The sequence below is a fragment of the Papaver somniferum genome, chromosome 5 (genome assembly GCF_003573695.1).
Source record: "Papaver somniferum cultivar HN1 chromosome 5, ASM357369v1, whole genome shotgun sequence".
In the NCBI taxonomy this organism is placed as follows: Eukaryota; Viridiplantae; Streptophyta; class Magnoliopsida; order Ranunculales; family Papaveraceae; genus Papaver; species Papaver somniferum.
In genome coordinates, this window is record NC_039362.1 from 131,041,392 (window position 1) to 131,062,457 (window position 21,066).

Genomic DNA, 21,066 nt, shown 5'->3' on the forward strand with positions numbered 1-21,066 from the left:
AACATGACCCTTTGAGTTCCACGGAATTGTTGCACCAAAAGTACACTTTCTTCTTGACTCATTTGCGGATTGTATCAATAGAGATTGAAGCATTGTCGAAAATAATTGGGTTTCTGGACTTCCAAATGCTCCAGCATATTGTTGTTGGGATCAAGGGACATAGCTTTTTTCCAATGGGGTGCATCCGCCTGAATTTCCAACTTTTAATGATTGTATCAATCCAGTTAGCCATTTTCCAAAAAGCTCCGGTAACATCCCTGAAGTAAATCCAAACCTGAGAAGCAAACTTGCAGTGGAAAAGTAGGTGAGGAACATATTCCCCAAATTGGCAGCAAAGAAGACATCCGTTATGTTTTACATGCAAACATGCAATGGAAAAAAAGGCGAGGAACATACTCCCCAGATTGGCATCAAAGAAGACATCCATTATGTTTTACATTTGAATGTGACTTCATATTTTATGGTTGATCGAGTTCCTTCAGAATACCCTAGTTGTATTTCGCACCTTTACCAGCGTTTATGGCAAAGGGTGGGAAATATTAATGGTTTTAATCACTAGGTAGTAGCTTCTCTACTAGTGACATGTAAGACTCGAGTAACATTGACTTAAAGGAAAAGAATTGCATGTGTAGATAAAGATATATCTAACAGAAAAGTGAGTAACTACATATTAAGGGGGAGAAAAGTATCATGTTGTGAGTAGTATTACATGTGCATATTCTATCGAGGTAACAATTATGTGTAGACTAAACATCGTCATAGCTTACTATACTTTCAGAAATTATGCAGAATACTTAGGGATGTACTCATAACTCCTTAGTGTTACACTTTGGAGGCAATTTTAAATGGCATGTTCGAAAATAACTTCGAATGCATTTTGAAAGTAATCTCGGAATGAATTTTAAATGCATGCTTGAAAGTGAATTTCGAATGGATTTGAAAGATTGTTCGAAAAAAAAATTTGAAAGTATTTTCGAGTACGATCTCCAATTTAAGATGTACTTCGAGAACAATTTCGAAATATGACTTGTAAATTTCGAAGTTGCTTTTTATATTCTTTAGACAAATTTTGATGGTTATGCAACTTATGTCGAAAGTTCAAATGCCATTAACATGTAGTTGTACCTTGCATACTTATTGTTCCTTTTTATTTTTCTTTTATTTTGATCGGTAGGAAATTTGGTGCTGACGAGTTTCGAACTTATGTCACTGGTATCATCACCAATGACTTTAATAATGTATTACAGTAGAATCGGCTAACTACTCAAGGCTTAATATTTTACATGACTTACGTTGTCATGTGTGGAGAATGTAGAAAGTATTGAAACGTGATCCCTTTCAATCTAAGAAAAAAGTTGATTAAAAGAAGGAAACTAAGGTTTAACCTTGCAATCTAAAAAAAAAGTTGATTAAAAGAAGGAAACTAAGGTTTAACCTTTTATTTTTAAAACACAAATCAAGAAGAGTAGAATCAAGGTGTAACAGAAATAAGTAAGTTAAGAAATAAGCAAAAGTAGGAGGTAGAAAATGAGGCCAACATAAAAGTAAAGTATTATACATTACTATTGAACAAAATATTATTAGATATAATATTATTAGATATATTTTTCCTATAATAATCAATAAATACTTTACCACTTTAACCTCTTATTACATCGTATTATTTTATTAGTTTCATTTTATTTTAGTTAATTTATCTTGGAACTTCTTGTTTTCTAATCAACTTATGATAATAGTTCAAAAATATTATAAAAAATGTCATTCATTCTCATTTATAAAAGTGATCCACGTGCATACGATGATGCTATTTTCTTTTACTTGTTTTTTTAACTTTTATAAAATGTTATCTTTTAACAGTTAATTTACACAAAATAAAAACCATTTAACAACATGCAGTACCAAAGTTACGCCAGATGATATCTTTACATTTCATATCTTTTAATGTTAACAATTTCGAATTGAATTATTAATGTAATTGTAAACACATGTACGAAGAAGAAGAAAAAAAATACCATAGTAAAGGGAAGTTAGTGATCAAAAGCTGCAATTGATCATTGGAGTTTAGAAAATAAAAGTTTTGGTTTGCGTTGTATTTGGCTACTTCGCGGATCATTTGGCAAGAACGAAATAACACATGTTTCAATAAAAAATAGAGAAATTACAAACAACTTATAGAGGTAGTTAAATGCACCTTACCTGTCAAAACTTTTAGTGTCTTATCTCTTCTTAATGCGCTCTTCTCGTTTATATTAACTATTTTTTCTATCCAATCTGCCCCTTTTAAGACAAAAAATAATAATAAAATAATCATGTAAACAGAACTAGTATTGCAGGCCAATAACTTACCAAAGAAAGAAGAATTTAAAGATCGGTGTCGTAATTTTATTTGAATCTATATTGAATATATAGATTTAAAATTATAATTTGTAATGATACATTTGAAATGTAATAAATCAATCGTTTTATAATCGAATATATATATGAACATTTCAACTTTTAAAATAATTTAATAGTTAAAATGTATCAAACTATCTATCACCTTGTTTTGCTTTTGTGGCATACAAAAACAACAAAAACAACTAAAAAAAGTTTAAAGTTTCCAAGTAAATAATAGGATTTAATGTTATTATTAAATCTTGTCGTATGTGCTTAAAATAAAAATGGAGGAAAATGATCCACGTCGGAGTCCATTACCTAGAACATACTAGAATCTACAGTAGAAAATATTTATTTGGAAGGAGACTACCTTAATGTAGTAAAGGAAATCAATGATAGCACCACTAGTGTTACATGGACAAACATTGTAGGAATTTAATTCTTAGTTTTTAGTCTTGGAAGTGCACCTTTGTGCACAGAGACTCGAATGAAGTAGCAAACTCCTTAGCTAAAAGAGCCAGAACAAGTAGATTCAATCAATCATGATCTACAATGATTTCTATATGGCCAAAATCTCTTATATAATACCTCTCTTCCATCGAGCCCCTTCATTGTTTGCAAGCAATCAACACCAAAAATAAAGAAATTCCCTGGATCATGCACCTCATCAGTCCTCTTGATTACTCTAATGTATTCACACACAAAAGCCCGGGAAGGAATGAAATCCCACGACCTTACCCCTCATCCTTTCTTGGAGGTTCGATTGACCTTTAAAGAGGCATCAGATAACACTATTGTAAGGTTTATTCATAATTTCGTAATATCATAAAAGTAAGACAATGCGGAAGATTACGAGAACATTGCATCAAATACACTACAGTTACGAGGCTACCTCAAGACGGTATATAATCCACGCTGATATGTTTTGTTTACAAAACTAGGTCCACATCCACAATGTGGTCCACATTCATACACAACATCCTTCGCTTCGATCAATCTGAAGAAAAAAAAGACTACTCTCGAAATATAAGTAAAGATAAAACAAACGTAAACTCTTGTTGGTAAGAAAATCAGTTGGTGAAGCCAACTAACTGCACTATGAGTGGATAATACCATCAATATGTGGACAATACCATCAAAAGCCAACTATTTTTACGGTTCACATTTTAAACATGCCCAAAAGATTGACAATACCATCCAAAAACAATAATAAGAGAACAAATTCAGCTATATATTTCAACATGTATCGGTACAAGGTGCACTACATAAGAAGACAATACAAGTCAAACATTTATAAGCAAATGACTGAAATAGGTAATCTTGATCTACTGGGAGAAAGTGAGTTTTTTTTACTTATCACCGTCTTTAGAAACATATGGAAATTCTGAACCATTAGGCTTCGCACATGCACATATCCTCGGATCAATACAAGTTCCGTTTCACTTACACCCAAATGTATTTTTAGGAATTTTCAGACTTGCAGAAACTTGGGCAGTAGTGATGTACGTCAGCCCTGTATAATTAGAACTCACTGGAGTTAATTTGGAAGTAGCTAATGGTTGTTCAGTATCATACACATACACCATTATGCTCTAATAACCATCCACGAAAAAACTGAAATACAAAGATCGTATCTAAATAGGTGGTTGTGCTCAGATCTTACCTGCAGGAACAATAGGTGGGTCATTAACCAAATTGGTTGCTGGAATAGGAATATTTTCTTGGACCCCACTAATGTCTTTATAGACCAACCTTTATCAATTAAAATGAACAATAAACTCATGTTACAAGACTGTTTTAGATACGCTAGAGTAAAATTAAAGTCTGAAATTACAAGTTTATACACACGTATATCATCTGTGAACTTAGGAGCTTGTGCTCTAGTAAATTGAACATGTACATCATAGTATCAATAAACAAGCGTGAATTTTAGTATGGTTAAATACTAAAATTACACAATAGACTTTGCATGTAGATATGTCAAGAGAAGATACCTGGTTGGTTGTTAGTATCGGCTTCCCCTCAAGGCGCTTGAGACGATACTTATATATTGTGAATCTGGAAACACCTTTTTCGGCCCAATACTGAACAACCACTAAATTACAATTCAAAATCAAACGAAAGTGCGAGGTTACTATTTCGTCACTTGTGATCCTTAAGAAAAAACAGGTACATGTAACAAGGACATGAAGAAATAAAAGTCGGCCACGTAGCTACAATAACATCCCAGATAAATTTAAAGTACACCCTAAAACATAGTTCATTACAAGATTTAATCAATAAAATTCAGTTAGCTCATACTCTTTCGATCTAGTTGTATATCTCCTAGGCTGTGAATAATTTACTAAAGGAAAATTTTTCAATGCCATAGGCAGTGGCAGAGCTAGGTGGGGCACTAAAATAATTTGTGATACATATATCCATTGCCCAATAAACTTTTCCAACAGTTATAATAGCAAATTGTATATACACCGTATGAAAGCAAAATTTTAGATTTAGCTCTGACCCCTGGACATAATTGCTATATATTAACAATTTAGTTACTGGTAAAAAAAAAAAACTTAATTGCAGACTAAAGCAGCAAAGACATATCAGTTTAAGAAAAAGAACCTAATATATGTTTATGGGAGTTTTCGATCTTAAGTTTTGAACAACACTAGATAGGAAATAACAAGTTGTTTCCAGTAAATCAGATTCATCAAAACCAAGTGGGTTTCTGTCACATTAAGTCAACAGTCCTAGACCAATATATTGGTCAAAGCAACATCAAACCAAAACTGACGGATACTAAAATCATTCATGAACATCTGGGATTCAATGTTAAGCCTTAAGTACGCACACTGTATAAACCATCATATGTATACACCTTTCCACAGTAACTACAACGACATTTCAGTCCACGAATGACTCTGCTGGAGCTTTCTGCTCTATACTATTCTGCATGAAAAGAGGCAATTACAGTAGTAATAACTTTAGTTCTGATTATAGTCAGAGTATTTAAGACCAATATAAATAAATTAAAAAAAAACAAGGAAACTATGAAATAAAATTTGAATTTTGTAAAAAAAAAAAAAAAAGAATCACTAACCTTGAGTGCCAAATTGGCGAGTTTCATTTCTTGGTTAGCAATATGACATTTATTTCCAAGTAAATCATTTCCCGCTTGTCCTGTATGTATAACATCATCAGAATTATCTGGATCATCTTCATATTGTCCTGGAAAAACAATTAAAACTACAATAGGGAAGGTATAGTTCTTATACTATGCCTGCATCAATTGAAAAGCAAATCTGAATAAACTGCTAGAATATCGAATAATGGACATTAAAGAACATGAAAAGTTACTAACTAAATTTTGAAATGCATTACCATCTTTTTGAATTTTGCACCCATAAAATCATTCCATTTAACCAATGACTGTGAAGGCCCACAACAACCATTTGAGTCCTCCTTTTTTTTTTTTTTTTTTTTTTTTGATAAAAAGAAATTTTATTACCAACTAAACAAGCAGATATAATTGTTGTTTGCATTGTTTCTAAAACATAGTTTTAGGATCCTTTGAATAGAACTGGAGACATAAATGTATTACAGTCAATACGTATATCCATCAACACAAAGGAATGGTGTGTGTGTCTGAGAGTGTGTGAGTGAAACCAAACCTGCAAGATAACCAGGTCTTTTCTGAGGGTATAGAATAGTATTTGTGTCTAACATCTGACAAAGAAAAGAAAATAAGAAGTTAAAAGACATTTGGATGTAAAATAACGATTATCTGAAATGGCTAGCTCCTGATAGCACTGATTCCAGCAGAGTTGATTATAAATGTATATCTTAAATTCTTGCATATATAGATAATCAATTTGGGTAATTGGTGATAAACATATTAGGTCTCGGGGCTACTTACTCCCAAACTTAAGTAGCCTTAAGTAGCAAATGAGTCACATTATGATTTTCCTAACTCGCAAATAGTGAGAAGGAATTACAAAAAGAGTTACAATATTCAATTCTAAACATCTCGATAGATATGTGGAGAAAGACTTTATCTGGATTATTGTGTTTGTGTTATGCTGGCGGCTAGCCACCTTTAGAAAAGAAGTTTCAACTTTTAACTCACAAGCCCTTTAGATTTAACAGAATATAATTTAGAGATGCTAGTTGCGATAAATTGGTCCAAAAGAATTGGAATTCTCATTCATGGTTTTGTTGCACATTGACTTACCAAAACTATATTTAGTACCAAACAAGCTCTTAGAATTCGGAACTATGATTGTTTTGGTAATTTAACCATCCAAATCTAAAGAATATGGATTAAATATCATCCTTTGCAGTGTGAACTCCAGTGCTTGATTGGTTTTTGTCATACCAGAATTTTCTTTGATATAGTCAATTCTATCAGTAACACATTTTGGTAGCAGATTTTTGTCCCACCATAATTCTCAGCAAGATATTTTGGCATTTGAAAAACAGACATCAAAACCCAAAAATAGACTGAAGTAGCACAGTTCTTTTTAGCTTGATTTCGAAATTTAGCTTGCAAATTATCAAGTATTGAATCAAACTTTTCAAGGACCCTATTGAAAGACTCACTCTTATTTATCTGCAGAAGAATGGCACACCAAAAATACGAAACATACTTAATCTACATTGCAATAGATGATAATGGCATTCGAAAGTAGAAATTTGGGTATCGACCACCAGAGAATTCCTATCCATTTTATGAGGGACCTTGAGAGGGAACAATTTTGTGGAGAGGGCCAACTCGGTGCTCTGCGACTCGGCGATCAAGTCGATCTTAACTCAATTCTCAGAGCTTCCTTCATGTCGATTCCTCTTCTTTTCTAATATATTCAGGATTATTTCATATTGTTTTCTCCTTACATGTTTACAAATCTTTTATTTATTTTATTTTTCCGTTTTTGATGCAATCCCTAGAGTAGATCTAATGATTTTCTTCTGTCAATATTGGGGCTTTTTAATTCTTTGAGATTTAATCCCTTTCGATGTTTCTAATCACAATATCTTTGTTTGATTTCTCGTCCCCCTATCTCAAATCAAGTGATTAATCTTTCTCTCATTTTTTTTTAAATTAATCGTATTTCCCCTTGCTTGCTATTTTAATTCCCCGCATGCTATGTTAATCCCTTTCGGTCAGAATAATATTGTTTTTCCTATTTTCAGGTTTTATCCCTTCTCGTCTCCAAAACCTGATTGGTAGGTTCTAGGGTTTTTGACACTGATCGACGACGGCAGCAGCTATATCTTGGTCTTTGGAAGTGAAGAGCAGATTTTGTCAGAAGATTTCTTGTAATATTTCCTGGTGAATTTCTATTCAAACAAGCATCCCTCTTTCCGAGAATGAAGCAGAAGATTAATCAAGTTAACTCTCTTATCACCCAAGTAATAATCATCACGTTGAATTCAATCCTCTTTCAAGACCAGTCCAAATATGGTCATACCCTTAAACACAAGTTTAATCAACAATCTCGCATTTTAAACACTTGACAATAGTTTCAATTCTATGCATGTTCTCCATATCAGAAGTATAAATATCATTCCTAAATACAAACATTCTTCATAAGAGATATAAAACAAATATAACTCTATTACATGTTACTATATTCTCTGTTCATCAAATTCTTCTGTCTTAATGGCTTCTAGCAGTTTAAGTGTTGTAAACCTTTCTGATCAGCTTGCGAAAAAATGTTTTGTTTCTCAACAAATCGTTAAACATGTTTTTATGGAAGAAAAGGAAGATTTATTGAATCTTTTGATCTTGTGGGTTGCATCTGTAGAAACGATAGTGTGGTTACAAGAGGGGCTTTGAATTATGGCCTTAGAGCTATTTGGGAAACTGATCGTGAAGTAGTTATTATTAATACTCATAGAAGAAATGTCTTTATATTCAGAATTCAGAATAGACAAGTTTATCAGAGAATCCTTAGGGGAAGACCTCACTCGGTTCAGGGATATCCTATGATGTTGATGCCATGAGAAATTCATATGAATGTGCAGAATGTGATATTTCAGTTTGAACTTTTCTACATTGGGTTTAAATTGATTTTTGCTAAAGGGAGAGCAAAAAGAGATCTAAGGAGAGCAAAAATCGTAATCAACTCGTGAACTAGGTTCAGTTTTATATTTTTACGCGAGTCGGACAAAATTATCCTTATTAACCGCACATAATTTCCACACACACGACATCACCATAAATTAACCTAACTCACTCGCCTTGTTGGTCTCTTCTTCCAGGAAATGCTTATCTGTATCCTCAATCCTCACCCAAACTATCACTGAACCTGGTTTAATTTGTAATAACTATACTGAGGTTCATCAAACAGACGAAACCCTGTAAATCTATGGCTATTCTATTTTCATTAATATTAATAAAAAAAGCTAGGTTTGGAACCATTATGATATCATCTTGATCATATTTGAAGCTAAAGAACAAAGAGGTCAAATTGAATATTTATAGTAACTAAATCCTCCCAATTAGTAGCAAATATTATTTCCAACTCGAATTAATTTTCAGTTTTAAAAATTCTTCCAATTCCTTTAACGAACAGAGAATGAACAATATGATTGATTTGCTTAAAAGTCAAGTGGATGAATTCTCTTACTCGCACAATCTTCTTTAGCAAACACTCGCTCTCTCCTTATCTTAGCCAATCTGGTCACAGAATCCAGTACTTGAATTCGTTCTCAAACGATAATTAGTGGTTTTAATTAGTTGATGATTTTAAAATACTACGAATCATTTTTAAACGGTGAAACATTTTTATTTTCCATGAAACCGCAAATCAAGGTTGTGGAGGCTTAGGATTAGGAAACAGGTGGGTGTCGCAGGTGAAGTTAGGTTGATTCATTATACATAAATCGTGGGAAGAATTTGTGTTCCGTTAAGGGTATCTTTGTCCACCTCGCGTAAAAAATAAAACTGGACCTAGTTAACGAGTTAATTACGATTTTTTTCTCTCTTCGGATCTCTTTTTGCTCTCCCTTTAACAAATATCTTTAAATTGAGAGATGATTTAGACAGAGATAACATCTCATACTTGGTGACTTCTCAAGCTGGTGAAGTGATTATTGTTTTCAGTAGAGATAGAACTGGTGTTGTTAAAGCTAGAATAAGAGTGGATGTAAATATACCTTTATGCAGGAAAGTCAAGCTTACTCTTGAAGATGGTGAGGTTGTTAAGTTTGATATTTTCTATCTGGAATTTCCTTCAGCCACGTGCAGAACATGTTATGTCTTTAATCACAGTAAATTGTATTGTGGAATTATTACAAATCTTGCTTGGATGAATGAACCAGTTATTTCTCTGCAAGGTGTTGATCCTTTCAATGAACAAAAATGGAACAATCAAGTTGAATTATCTGTGGAAACAATCAAGGTGGACAAAATAACCAAGGGGTTGAGATCATTCAAGATAATGTTGAGGTTAATCTTGTTGAAGCAGGGAATGATGTTTTGATGGAGGATAATGCACAAGTAATCCAAGTTGATATTGGGAATACTACTCTGGAGGATGCTAATACTGAGAATGATCAACCTAATTCTTTAGTGGCTACCTAATCATATTACAACACCATGTATGGATCAACTGAAGGTGAAAGAGAAGTTAAAAGAAGAAGGCTTGAGGATATAGCTGCTGAGCAGGTGGATTTTGAGGCTTTGAGTAATGAGTAATGATATCGATTCTGCTTTGGCCATGCTAGTTATGGCAATAATAAAAGATAATGAAGATACTTCTGAAAAAAATGGTGTTGGGCTAATTCTATTGATGATTATGTTGCTGGAAAGCCTCTGGAAAAGGGTGAAAGTTCGGAGTCTGTTGCTTTGATTTGTAATGATGATATACATAGAGACTATAGCCAACATACTGCTACCAATTTTGTGGAGATAACAGCTAAAAGTCTAGACAACTTCATCAATCATGTTAGTTTTCCTCTATTGTTAAATAGGTTTTACAACTTGTTGTTTCTTTCTTTATCTCTTTGCTTCACTATATCTTTCTTGAATAATCCTGTGCATATTTCCTACTCTGATCATTTTGCTTCTAATTTTATTCAATTTGTTACCCCTATTATCCTTTTTGTTTGGTGTCTAGATGATTTTTTCCTTTTGGTTTTCACTATATTCTACTTTTCAATTTGTTTTACCCTCAGTATAAATTGTATCTTTATTTTCACATAACAGGAAACTACTTGCGTGGAATGTGCAAGGCATTGGCCCCCCATCTACAAGAAATCACTTAAACTATTTACTAAAACAATCTAACCCAGGTATGATCTTTCTCTCGGAAACTAGGGGGGCCAAGTAGGATAAAAAAATTGGTCAAGAAGTCCGGGTTTGTTGATTGGTTTTTAGTGCCTAGAATTGGATTAAAAGGTGGAACGCTCATAGCCTGGCATAATAACTTAAAAATAGATTTCATCAGTTTTAAGCATAGTAAATATATTTTTTCTGTTAACGATAATTTTGAAAACTTTTGGAACCTTGTCTGCATGTATATATTATGCTTTATCTGATACTGAAAAATACAATCAATGTAATCACATTAATAATTTTGGTGCCGCTAATTGCTATCCATGAATAATAATCGGTGATCTTAATTTTATTTTGCATATAGATGAAAAATTGGGTGGAGTTGGTAGTACTACTAAAGCAACTAGGTTCATTCATAATACTATCCAGGACTTAGGACTGATTGATCTTAGATACCATGGCATTCGGTCTAATAATAAAAAGGGTCAAGAAAATATAAAAAAAAGAATCGATAGAGTGCTAGCATCTACTAAATGGATTAGCTTATTTCCTAATACAATAGTTAAACATCTAGTTAGAGTAGGTTCTAGTCATACTCCGATTCTTTTAGAAACTACTCCTTTGAAAAAGTTACAAAATGCTTGACCTTTTAGAATAATCAGATCTTGGTAGTCATGATAGTCTCCCTAACTTAATTGAAAATATATAATTGGAATCACACTAAGAGAGGATCAAATGCTTACAAATTCACTAATGACTTAAAACACCTATCTGTCTTTTTTTCCATCTGGAATAAAAAAGTGTTTGGAAACATTTCTAAGAATATTAGTGATTTAAACATGAAAATTGAAGAATTTTACATTTTTAACCTTTTACATGTTGAAGATATTAAGAATCTTCAGTGTCAGCTTGAATGTTGGCATGATAAGGAAAATACTATTGAAATCAATTGGCGAAAGACAATTTTTTAAATGATTATGACAAAACCACTGCCTACTTTCATCAAGTAGATTCTAACAGGAGAAACATTAATCATATTCACACTCTTAGAGATTCCACTGGATTGTGGATTGAAGAACCTAAACAACTTGACACTGTACTTATAAATCAATTTAAGGATATAGGACACTCTAAAGGAATTTCTCAGGATAATATTATTAACGATCTTATTCCTCCAGTTGTAACCGATGAAGAAAATATACATCTTACTATAATTCCTAATCATGATGAAATAAAAGATACTCTCTTTTGCATGAATCAGTGGGGTGCGCCGAGTCCAAATGGTTTCCCACTTGGATTCTTCAAAGCTCACTGGATTATTTCTGGTCATGATATTATAAAACTTGTTAAAGACTTTTTCGAATCCAAATATATGCTTAAACAATTAAACTTACTTACTTTAGTTTAATTCCTAAAATTCAAAATCCTTTTAATCCTGGTTATTTTAGGCCTATTGGTCTGAGTAATAAAATTTACAAACTTATCTCTAAAATCCTGGCTAATAGGCTTAATCCCTACTCGAGGAAAACGATTTCTCAAAACCAATCGACCTTTATACTAGGTCGTCAACTAAATGATAACATTATTATTGCGCATGAAATTCTACACACTATGAAATCTTCAGAAAACAAGAAAGGTCATTTTTCTTTAAAGCTTGATCTTTCAAAAGCGTTTGACAGAGTAGAGTGGGTCTTTATTGATTTTTTTTCTGCTTTTGGTTCAATAAGGATTGGTGTCAGCTTATTATGCAGTGTGTTACTACCACGTTTTTGTTGTGCTTCTTAATGGAATTCTTGGTCAAGTTTTTACGGCTGAGATGGGCTTGAGACAGTGAGATCCTTTGTCTTCCTATCTGTTTATAATCTGTATGGAATTCCTATCGAAACTTCTTTTTAAGGCTAAGCTGGATAAGAAAATAACGGGAATAAAAGTCTCTAAAAAAGCCTCTCTTATTTCCTATCTTTTTCGCAGACAGTTGTTTTGTGTTCTCTAAAGATGAAATACATGAAGCTAGAAATTTAATGGATATTCTTAACTTGTTTGATGATGTGTCTGGTCAAGTTATTAACGTTAAAAAATATGGATTTTATTTGTCTCCTAAATTTCATAATAAAAATTGTAAAATCATTAGTAGATTTCTAAAATTTAAACAGATTGCTAAAAATGATAAATATTTGGGAATACCTCTTTTCTTCAACAGAAATAAATGAACTAATTTTGAGCCGCTTCTTAGCAAGTGTTATTCTTCTCTTCAGGGATGGAAGGTGAAAAAGCGGGGTCTAACAACCACACCCAATATTTTGTTTAGGCAATCTGTATGGACAAACTCCAATACAATTCCAGGAGAATCAACTAGACAGTCAGACTCAATCAATGGAAATATATCTAAGAGTTATATTTCTATTTTTCAATGTAATCAGCAAATCAAACAGATAGAATCCGTGAGCCTGATTATTATGAGAAACAAGCCTTTAACCCGGTGCATATGCACCGGCACGATCCTTGTGGATTTTGAGGTTAATCCTATTTTGTTAAACAATTCTCTGGTAAGACAATATTTCATTAGTTATTAACTTTAGGCCAAATTGGTATTCATTCATCCATTGTTAATTAATAGTTACTCCATCAATTAAAATATTACACTGATAATGCATCTATTCCTTATTTTGAGTGATTACTACAGTCGAACGTTCTTTCAGTTTACCTATATATTGGTGCTAACCAAGGCCAGGCACCCAGCTGGTTCATCTTTACCACTAAGTATTTTCCACTTCATGTTTGCACAATTGTTTTTTCCTGTATTGAAGTAATTGTTTTTTGGTATCAACTACCAATTTCCTGTTTAGTCATATATAATCACATATGCATTGCACATCAGCGATCTTGTATTTTCCTTTTCTATCAATGTGATTGTCAGAACTTTTATTATTACTACCAAAGACAACATTATTCTTAACAAAACTAATCTTAAAATAAGTCGTTATTAGCTAATAAATGAAGATTTGTCATGTGACGATGTCCTAACTTACCAATAATTTCGAAGGTGCACATTCAGAAAAGGAAAACATTCAATATTGGATATTAACGTACTTTATTATATATTCTCACAATAGTCGATCTTTTTTCTTTTAATGAACAACGATATATATATGGAATTGAGATTGTAGAATTAGTATTTTGTACCTTTTAATTTTTATTCTGGCAATGGATTGAGCATAATAAAGCGTTGCTCATTGGACTGTGCAAGTCATCTTGTACCAAATTTTGGTTGTACGCTCTCTTCATCGGTAAGTCGCGGAGATTATATCCTCATACAACTCGTAATGATTATTTTTGCTTCGGAATCTGTAACCTTGTGCCTGAAGAACTTTTTTTTTTTCTGTGATAAGTTTATAACTGGCCAACGGATTTTTTATCTACCCTCTTTTATTTCATCGACATCAGATTTTGACAAATCAAGCAATAATTGATCGTAGAAATTTACCAGATATAGAGAAACCACTGTTAACATAAGTAGGCATTGATGCAAGTACTGATTTTTGCGTTTGTATGGCACACAATGATGAGCGAATGTAAAGGGTTATATATATATAAGTCAATCCTCTTTCCTTTATTTGTATGGTTCATCTCTTCAAAAAGAATGTTCTTCCCTTTGATGATCCCCAGTTGTCAAATTGAAATTCATGAGCGATAAGAACCCAATTAAGGTAAACTGCGCATGTGCACAATGATCGAATTATCATTCCCTTTTCTCGGGAAGTAATTCTCGGCCATTATTTTTAGATACTACCAAAGATGAGTTTCCGTACTTATATAATATACTCTCCCAAAAGGGGCCTTGAAATGGTGTTGTTACGTTCATAACCAAAACGTTGTACCCGTTGGTGAAATGGTGTGTCCCTCTAGTTTTAACTTGTACCTTTTCATGTTTAAAATGTTAGTGTCTTTGTCAACGAAATGAATCTTTTCATATCTGTAAGTTGATAGGAGTAACATTCTGGCATCCTCATCATAGCAGACTAAGTGGATGGATCTCTAAAATTATAAGAAGCGACAATAAGTGAGAATTAATTTTTATACGTTGTTTTGCAAAGAAAGACTTCATTCCTCCTTGTTCTTACAAACAGTGTGGTACTTAGGGTGTTAAGTTTAGGCAGTGATTCATTCTTACCTATTATGCAAGGGTGTGCAAATGACATGGGATGACATGTCTAGTAATGCTGACATGGCTTCATTACGTAGCAGAGTGATTGTAATTCCGCCATTTGGCACTTTGGGGGTCCCTTATTATAAAAGAAGATAACTTGAACGGTCCCAAAGACCAATGTTCAAGTGTCAATCAATTTATGTCAACCACCAAAGGTTGGATTATCCAATTGATTGAACTACGCACAACCTATGATATTTCAATTATATAAACAAATATAATGCGGAAAAGAAAAAACACACACACCAGAAATTTTTTTAACGAAGAAACCGCAAATGCAGAAAAACCCATGGACCTAGTCCAGATTTGAATACCACGTTGTATTAAGCCACTACAGACACTAGCCTACTGCAAGTTAACTTCGGACTGGAATGTAGTTAAGCTCTAACCAATCTCACACTGATCAAGGTACAGTCGCGTTCCTTACGCCTCTGAATCCCAGCAGGACTCTATACACTTGATTCCCTTAGTTGATCTCACCCACAACTAAGAGTTGCTACGACCCAAAGTCAAAGACTTGATAAACAAATCTGTATCACATAGAAAAATATATTGAATAGATAAATTTGTCTCCCACAGAAATACCTATGAGTTTTGTTCCGTCTTTTGATAAATCAAGGTGAACAGGAACCAATTGATACACCAGACTTATATTCCCGAAGAACAACCTAGTAATATCAATCACCTCACAATAATCTTAATCGTATGGTAGTGAAACAAGATATTATGGAATCACAAACGATGAGACGAAGATGTTTGTGACTACTTTTATCTTTCCTATCGGAGATTAAATCTCGAGCAAATGTTGGAGAAGATAGTACTCAATACGATAGAATAAAGCAAGATCAGAACACGCAACTATAGAGAAAATAGTTGGGTCTGGCTTCACAATCCGAATGAAGTCTTTAAGTCGTTAACCTATAATGGTTTTAGGAAAAACCTAGATTAAAGGAGAATCGACTCTAGGCGCAACTAGTATCACACAACAGGTGTGGGGATTAGGTTTCCCAGTTGCTAGAGTTCTCCCTTATATAGTATTCAAATCATGGTTTGCAATCAATGCTACCTTGGTAACAAAGCATTCAATATTCACCGTTAGATGAAAACCTGATTAGACTCAAGCTAATATCTTTCAAACGTTAGATCGAACTTAGCTTGTTACACACGAATGAAAAGTGACTTCATTTAGATATGAGTAATTGTACCTAAACATGTACACCTTGTTGGCTCAACAATAGTTAACCGAAGTTATCCATATGAACACTTTTATATCAACATTGTTCATCTTAACCAACTAGTTCAAATGACTCAAATGAAACTAGTTATAGAGTTGTTCAATTGTTTATATTCTCATAGAAGTATACAAGACACAGTTGAAGCCAAATCGATTTTGATTCACTCGAATCAATTCATGAACATTATAGTCACGGTTTGCAAAAGATTGCATTCCTTAATCTATAAATGTATTAGTTCATGAACAAACCGATTTTAGAACATAACCCACTCAAGTATGCAAACGAGTACGCATACCTAAGTAGCCGAATTCGGTCTAGGTTCGCCAGTATGCGAACGGGTATGCATATTGTCGTACACCACCAAACTCAGTTGAATTTTCGGACTTGAACTTACGCCAGTACGTATACGGGTATGCATACTAAGTTCTCGGATTTCAACTAACAAACCAGACTTGAACTTACGCCAGTACGTATACGGGTATGCATACTAAGTTCTCGGATTTCAACTAACAAAGCAGTGCATACGGCTATGCATACTATGGTTCCCGGACTTGGAATAACTTGCAACAGTTAGCATATTGTGCTATATCCAATTAATGGTTAATTGTTATAAACTCCCATTTCAATCATTGAAACATTCTTAGAAGACGGGAATAGCTGTCTCACACAAACTATTAGCTTCAAAGCAATTTTCAGGTGATCGAGTGATCAATACGAAACATTCCGAGTTTACACCAAATGACTGTCTCACACAAATCATATAAGATGTTACCAGGCGATTTTCACATGATCATCTTTTGACTTTCGTCAAGAATATAAGATGAACTTAGTTAAAGCGAAAGCTTACCAACACATATTTCGAGAAATATGTAAGCGAGTTAAACTTAACTCGAAATATCAAATGTGTATAATTCAAGTCTATATAGCTATACGACTTTTGTCTCAAATAAGAGATAAAGTAGATATACTTTTGAGTGATAGATGAGTTCAAGTCTCCACATAACTTTTGTTGATGAAGTTCCACAAGCTCTCCTAAGTAGTTCTTCGTCTTCAATCGATGAACTCCGTGAAGTCTAAATCTCAACTGAACTTTCTATCCAAATCCGAGACTTAGCTATAAGTAGACTAGAAATCAAGACTTATAGTTTTGGCAACTAAACTTGACAAACAAGCTTGAGATAGCAACACTTGCGAATTCAAACGAGCAGTGCTCTAACAGAAGGCCAAGATTCTCTCTCAGGCGGGCAGAACTATCCTTATTAAGTCAGTTCTTAATGCTTACCCTGGCTGTGAAATGCAATGTTTTGCTTTCACTAAATCTGCTTTGGACAACATTGAGAAAACGCAGAAGGACTTATCGTGGGACAAAAAAGATGTTGCTAAAGGGATCTACAAGAAATCTTGGATTAGTATTTGTTAAAGTTTTGAGTCTGGGCGTCTAAGAATTATAAATCCCCATAAACAAAACCTTTATATGATTACTAGATTAGCTTGGCGTCTGTTAAATAATCCTGATCATCTTTGGGTGCAAAATTTATATCATAAATATTTTCCTAGAACTAATCCTCTGTTTCATTATAGAAAACATAACGTTTCCTGGATTTGGAGAAGTATAAAGAAAGATTTAGCTATAATTAGTTATAATTATGAACGTCAGGTTAACTGCTCCCATGTTAGCATTTGGTCTGATTTTTGGCTTTCAAACCAAGAATCTGACCTTAAACCCACTCTCCATGATAATGGCACTCCCCAAACTGTCGACCAACTAACTGACGGTCAGGAAAATTAGAATGATAAAACGATTGAAAAGTATATCGACCCTTCAATGCATAACAAAATAAAATCTATATCTCTCTGCATTGATATGCCTGATAGAATAAGATGAAAATCTAATGCTTCGAGGGAGTGCACCACAAAATCAGTGTACCACTTCCTCTCAAGTACTGATACTAATAATGCTGAAAAACTCTTTTGGAAATCACTTTGGAAAATAGATAGTATTCCTAGAATTAAGATGTTTTGTTGGAAGTTAGTCTCCAAGGTTTTACCCCTTGGAAAAAGATTAGTTCAATACAATAAGCATGTTTATCCTTGTTGTAGTCTTTGTTTTGATAGTCAACTTGAAGATGAAAATCACTTATTTTTTAACTGCATTTACTAAGCACATCTGGCATGCTTTATACTCCATGAACATGGTTAATATGAATCGTTGTGATAATATAAAGAATTAGTTTCATTTTTGCATGACTGATGGTGCTATTAAACTAAAATTGCTTCCACTATTTGGCCGATCTTGAATTATAGGAACGGTGTTTTTTTTAACCATGTTATTCCTAATCATATTTTTTTATTTCCAAAATACAATATGAGTTTATGAGGAGTCCAAATCTGTTCACACTCCTCTAACGAGTGTATATTTCACGTTAACTTCTGATTGGTTGATTATTTAACTGATGGCCCCATTACCCTCCATGTTTAGAATCACGACCCTCGTTACATAACTCCCTAAATTAAATCAAGGGTAGAGATTGAAATGTGAAATATACACTCGTTAAGGAGTGTGCACGAATTCGCACTCGTTTATGAGCACTCCCAAAAGTGTATCGGTTCATTTTTGCTAGAAACCTACGTGATTCTCTGGACTGTCAGATTCGATGCTTCTTATAAGGATATTAATCACTTAATGGGTTTTGCCATCTCATCTCTATTAATAACTAGGGATGAGCAGAAAAACCGTAACCGCGGTTTTCATCCGTATCCGTCCGCAAATTTGCGGGTAAAAACTAATCCGCAAGAGTTATGGACTGGAAACGGGTGCATTTTCAAATCCGCACGCGGTGCGGTTACGGTTGCGGTTGGGATTTGATAACCGCGGATTACCCGCACCGTAGGACATTTAGGGAATTTATTAAAAGTATTAAGGATAATATGGGAAGTTGGGGTTTTATATATAAGGATCTTATATTTCTAAACCCTAATAGCCTTTTTTTTTCTTCGAGTTCATCGTCTCATCTTTTTTTCTTCGAGTTCATCGTCTCATCTTCGATTTGCAGAGAAGTTTCTCTTCTTTCTCTTTCGTTTCTTTAAGTTTCTAGGTTAATAGCCAAGCTCTTTGTTCACTAATCACTATCGTTGGCGATAGTTATTTGATTTTCTCGCAACCTCAAGCAAATACCACTTTCTGTTCATGTATTCAATATTCTTTGACTCTTTCATAAAAGGTAATTACTTTTAGGTTTACTTTAATTTGGTGTAAAGTTTGATTTTTCATCTAAGATTATATGGAACTGAAAATTGAGAATTTGAGATTGATATTTGTTAGATCATTTGTATGATTTAGTGGTTTCCATTATCAATTAAATTTAGATAATTTTAATTTTAGTTCAGATTTTTGTTTTAGGAATTAGGGTTAACTTTCAATTATCAATTCAATTGGGAACAGGGGATTCATTCTCATTTAATTGTATTCATTTTTGAGTTCTTATTTTGTTTTGGGAAATAGGGTTAAGTAACTTTGAATTCAATTGGGTACAGGGAATTCTAATTGGTGTATATTTGTTTTGGGAATTAAGGTTAAATTGTATTCATTTTCAATTTCTAATTAATTTTTTGATTTTCATTGGTTCAATCAATGGGTACCATTTTTTTGTGAATAAATCATATTTGGAAAAGGGGTTATTAATGTTGATAGCTTTTCCTTCACATCCAGGAAGAAAAGAAGTATAATTTTAGTCGGCTGAAGACGAAGGAATATAGACGAGGAAGCGTTGCTAAGAAAGGTTTGTATTCTTCTAATAACAATGGTTAGAAATTTAAGATTACAGTTCTGAATTTAGTTACTGGCTCGCTGTGGAGTTGTGTTTTGGGTTTTGTCTATGATCTCAGTGCTCATTTACATGGCAGAAATGAACTGATGTGCTTTGAGTGTTTTACATTTTATGTCATATCTGGCATTTAAGGAACTTAGAAATGTGTGGTTAGAAATTGAAATTACAGCTTGCTTTGTATATTAGTTGCTGATTGTGGTGGAGTTCTTGTTTGTCTTATGTCTATCTGAATGTTGATTGGCATGGCAGAATTGAAGTGATCCTGTTTGAATGTTTTTGATATGAGAATAAGCGATTAGATATTGAACTGAATTGCTTATTTTTGTTCGAGAATTGCTTATTTTTGCTCCCCTTAAGATTTTTGCTGTTTGTGACATTGGTTCCTTCGGCTTATGATATATCAGATTAAATTAGGAACTTATGATCAGAATGATGCCCAAATTTAGTGTTTACTGATTATCTATAACTCCTCCTCATTTTACAGATGCGGCAGAAATCTTGCAGGAAATTCCAGACATATCTATCATGGATTGAATAAACTAGTACTCGAATCCAAGGTCTCTTTTTCAGTTTTTGGCATCAGAGATTCATATGGCTTGGCACCAGACTTGTTGCATTTGAATTAGTACTCTTTTGTGTTAGCTGTTAACTATCTTATGTCTATTGTTGCTTTTGAATTACTGAATTAGAACTCTTTTGTGTTAAAAAAAACGCCGTACTCTAGTTTGTAACTTTCTAGTTTCTATACTTAGTTTTTTTTTGATGATTCTTGTGATCAAATCCCCGGTTAATCCGCAACCGGCCCGCAAAATCCGCTGATCCGCAGAGGGCAAATCCGCGGGTGATTGGGCCGGTCACGGTTTGAATTCCCAAATCCGCAACTTTGACGGTTTGGTTGCGGGTGACCCCTAATCCGCAACCGTCCGTCCGTTGCTCACCCCTATTAATAACTTTTCAGGAGACTACCATGAGTTCCGAGCAGGGCCAGGATGGGCAGCCAGCCCAGCCCCTTAGACGCTGAAGCTAAAGCATTCTACAAGTTTTCAAATAGATAGAGGAAACTAAAGTTGGATTCCCATTGTATTTTCAATGACCGCAGAAATCTTGTATCTGCTATATCTGGAGACAACTCTTACCAACCTCACTGGAGAGAAC

At 33.7% G+C, this 21,066-nt stretch overlaps 1 pseudogene; it reads right to left on the bottom strand.

Moving 5' to 3' along the window:
* Nucleotides 1-2,262: 2,262 nt before the first annotated feature.
* On the bottom strand, nt 2,263-7,089 carry LOC113279603 (annotated as a pseudogene).
* Between the last annotated feature and the right edge of the window lie 13,977 nt (nt 7,090-21,066).